Source organism: Vigna unguiculata, chromosome 5 (genome assembly GCF_037176805.1).
Source record: "Vigna unguiculata cultivar grain cowpea cultivar isolate G323 ecotype 2 chromosome 5, ASM3717680v1, whole genome shotgun sequence".
In the NCBI taxonomy this organism is placed as follows: Eukaryota; Viridiplantae; Streptophyta; class Magnoliopsida; order Fabales; family Fabaceae; genus Vigna; species Vigna unguiculata.
The window spans coordinates 31,867,811-31,872,445 of NC_140796.1; positions in this window are offsets into that span (position 1 = coordinate 31,867,811).

Genomic DNA, 4,635 nt, shown 5'->3' on the forward strand with positions numbered 1-4,635 from the left:
ATTTTCTCCTTCAGCCTATGTTGATCCTTACTGGCTTGTCTTGCTGTCATAAATTTCAACTTCATTTCATGTCCCTCATCCCTCAAATAAAGAGAACCTTTATCAAGATTGTGCGTTTTAAAATGAAGCCATGCGAATCTCAAAAGAAGATGACAAGAGTTCGTGGGAGCAATATCACATAATACTTCCTTCACACATTGTCGCGTACTGAATTTGATCCTTGCTTGGTTCGAGTGAAAGCTTGTTGGTAACTTGAGTTTCTCCACCAATCTTTGGCTTACAACAGTGTTGTCGCTTTCGTAACGAATGCAACTAAACATGGGTGGCCTTTGGTTAAACACCTTGTTTCTCTACTACCTTTTCCATCATCTTTATCTTTTCTTCGTTTTCTTTTTCTTTAGTTTCCATTCCTTCAACAGTTTATATTTCTTCCTTTTCTATTCTTTGTTTTTCTATTTTCTCCTTCAGCCTATGTTGATCCTTACTGGCTTGTCTTGCTGTCATAAATTTCAACTTCATTTCATGTCCCTCATCCCTCAAATAAGAGAACCTTTATCAAGATTGTGCGTTTTAAAATGAAGCCATGCGAATCTCAAAAGAAGATGACAAGAGTTCGTGGGAGCAATATCACATAATACTTCTTTCACACATTGTCCCGTACTGAATTTGCTCCTTCCTTGATTCGAATGAAAGCTTGTTGGTAACTTGAGTTTCTCCACCAATCTTTGGCTTACAACAGTGCTGTCGCTTTCGTAAACGAATGCAACTAAACATGGGTGGCCTTTGATTAAACACCTTGTTTCTCTACTATCTTTTCCATCATCTTTATCTTTTCTTCCTTTTCTTTTTCTTCAGTTTCCATTCCTTCCACAGTTTATATTTGTTCCTTTTCTATTCTCTCTTTTTCTATTTTCTCCTTCAGCCTATGTTGATCCTTACTGGCTTGTCTTGGTGTCATAAATTTCAACTTTATTTTCATATCCCTCATCCCTCAAATAAAGGGAACCTTTATCAAGATTGAGCGTTTTAAAATGAAGCCATGCCCATCTCAAAAGAAGATGACAAGAGTTCGTGGGAGCAATATCACATAATACTTCCTTCACACATTGTCGCATACTGAATTTGATCCTTGCTTGGTTCGAGTGAAAGCTTGTTGGTAACTTGAGTTTCTCCACCAATCTTTGGCTTACAACAGTGTTGTCGCTTTCGTAACGAATGCAACTAAACATGGGTGGCCTTTGGTTAAACACCTTGTTTCTCTACTACCTTTTCCATCATCTTTATCTTTTCTTCCTTTTCTTTTTCTTCAATTTCCATTCCTTCGACAGTTTATATTTGTTCCTTTTCTATTCTTTCTTTTTCTATTTTCTCCTTCAGCCTATGTTGATCCTTACTGGCTTGTCTTGGTGTCATAAATTTCAACTTTATTTTCATATCCCTCATCCCTCAAATAAAGGGAACCTTTATCAAGATTGAGCGTTTTAAAATGAAGCCATGCCCATCTCAAAAGAAGATGACAAGAGTTCGTGGGAGCAATATCACATAATACTTCTTTCACACATTGTCCCGTACTGAATTTGATCCTTGCTTTATTCGAGTGAAAGCTTGTTGGTAACTTGAGTTTCTCCACCAATCTTTGGCTTACAACAGTGTTGTCGCTTTCGTAAACGAATGCAACTAAACATGGGTGGCCTTTGGTTAAACACCTTGTTTCTCTACTACCTTTTCCATCATCTTTATCTTTTCTTCCTTTTCTTTTTCTTCAATTTCCATTCCTTCGACAGTTTATATTTGTTCCTTTTCTATTCTTTCTTTTTCTATTTTCTCCTTCAGCCTATGTTGATCCTTACTGGCTTGTCTTGGTGTCATAAATTTCAACTTTATTTTCATATCCCTCATCCCTCAAATAAAGGGAACCTTTATCAAGATTGAGCGTTTTAAAATGAAGCCATGCCCATCTCAAAAGAAGATGACAAGAGTTCGTGGGAGCAATATCACATAATACTTCTGTCACACATTGTCCCGTACTGAATTTGATCCTTGCTTTATTCGAGTGAAAGCTTGTTGGTAACTTGAGTTTCTCCACCAATCTTTGGCTTACAACAGTGTTGTCGCTTTCGTAAACGAATGCAACTAAACATGGGTGGCCTTTGGTTAAACACCTTGTTTCTCTACTACCTTTTCCATCATCTTTATCTTTTCTTCCTTTTCTTTTTCTTCAATTTCCATTCCTTCCACAGGTTATATTTGGTCCTTTTCTATTCTTTGTTTTTCTATTTTCTCCTTCAGCCTATGTTGATCCTTACTGGCTTGTCTTGGTGTCATAAATTTCAACTTCATTTCATGTCCCTCATCCCTCAAATAAAGGGAACCTTTATCAAGATTGAGCGTTTTAAAATGAAGCCATGCGAATCTCAAAAGATGATGACAAGAGTTCATGGGAGCAATATCAGATAATACATCTTGCACACATTGTCCCGTACTGAATTTGATCCTTGCTTGATTCGAATGAAAGCTTGTTGGTAACTTGAGTTTGTCCACCAATCTTTGGCTTACAACAGTGTTGTCGCTTTCGTAAACGAATGCAACTAAACATGGGTGGCCTTTGATTAAACACCTTGTTTCTCTACTACCTTTTCCATCATCTTTATCTTTTCTTCCTTTTCTTTTTCTTCAATTTCCATTCCTTCCACAGGTTATATTTGGTTCTTTTCTATTCTTTCTTTTTCTATTTTCTCCTTCAGCCTATGTTGATCCTTACTGGCTTGTCTTGGTGTCATAAATTTCAACTTTATTTTCATATCCCTCATCCCTCAAATAAAGGGAACCGTTATCAAGATTGAGCGTTTTAAAATGAAGCCATGCGAATCTCAAAAGAGGATGAGAAGAGTTTGTGGGAACAATATCGAATAATACTTCTTTCACACATTGTCCCGTACTGAATTTGATCCTTGCTTGATTCGAGTGAAAGCTTGTTGGTAACTTGAGTTTCTCCACCAATCTTTGGCTTACAACAGTGTTGTCGCTTTCGTAAACGAATGCAACTAAACATGGGTGGCCTTTGATTAAACACCTTGTTTCTCTACTACCTTTTCCATCATTTTTATCTTTTCTTCCTTTTCTTTTTCTTCAGTTTCCATTCCTTCCACAGTTTATATTTGGTCCTTTTCTATTCTTTGTTTTTCTATTTTCTCCTTCAGCCTATGTTGATCCTTACTGGCTTGTCTTGGTGTCATAAATTTCAACTTCATTTCATGTCCCTCATCCCTCAAATAAAGGGAACCTTAAACAAGATTGAGCGTTTTAAAATGAAGCCATGCGAATCTCAAAAGAAGATGACAAGAGTTCGTGGGAGCAATATCACATAATACTTCTTTCACACATTGTCCCGTACTGAATTTGATCCTTGCTTGATTCGAGTGAAAGCTTGTTGGTAACTTGAGTTTCTCCACCAATCTTTGGCTTACAACAGTGTTGTCGCTTTCGTAAACGAATGCAACTAAACATGGGTGGTCTTTGATTAAACACCTTGTTTCTCTACTACCTTTTCCATCATCTTTATCTTTTCTTCCTTTTCTTTTTCTTCAGTTTCCATTCCTTCCACAGTTTATATTTGGTCCTTTTCTATTCTTTGTTTTTCTATTTTCTCCTTCAGCCTATGTTGATCCTTACTGGCTTGTCTTGGTGTCATAAATTTCAACTTCATTTCATGTCCCTCATCCCTCAAATAAAGGGAACCTTTAACAAGATTGAGCGTTTTAAAATGAAGCCATGCGAATCTCAAAAGAGGATGACACGAGTGCATGGGAGCAATATCAGATAATACATCTTGCACACATTGTCCCGTACTGAATTTGATCCTTGCTTGATTCGAATGAAAGCTTGTTGGTAACTTGAGTTTCTCCACCAATCTTTGGCTTACAACAGTGTTGTCGCTTTCGTAAACGAATGCAACTAAACATGGGTGGCCTTTGATTAAACACCTTGTTTCTCTACTACCTTTTCCATCATCTTTATCTTTTCTTCCATTTCTTTTTCTTCAACTTCCATTCCTTCCACAGGTTATATTTGGTTCATTTATATTCTTTCTTTTTCTATTTTCTCCTTCAGCCTATGTTGATCCTTACTGGCTTGTCTTGGTGTCATAAATTTCAACTTCATTTCATGTCCCTCATCCCTCAAATAAAGGGAACCTTTATCAAGAAAGAGCGTTTTAAAATGAAGCCATGCGAATCTCAAAAGATGATGACAAGAGTTCATGGGAGCAATATCATATAATACATCTTGCACACATTGTCCCGTACTGAATTTGATCCTTGCTTGATTCGAATGAAAGCTTGTTGGTAACTTGAGTTTCTCCACCAATCTTTGGCTTACAACAGTGTTGTCGCTTTCGTAAATAAATGCAACTAAACATGGGTGGCCTTTGATTAAACACCTTATTTCTCTACTACCTTTTCCATCATCTTTATCTTTTCTTCGTTTTCTTTTTCTTCAGTTTCCATTCCTTCCACAGTTTATATTTCTTCCTTTTCTTTTCTTTGTTTTTCTATTTTCTCCTTCAGCCTATGTTGATCCTTACTCGCTTGTCTTGCTGTCATAAATTTCAACTTTATTTTCATATCCCTCATCCCT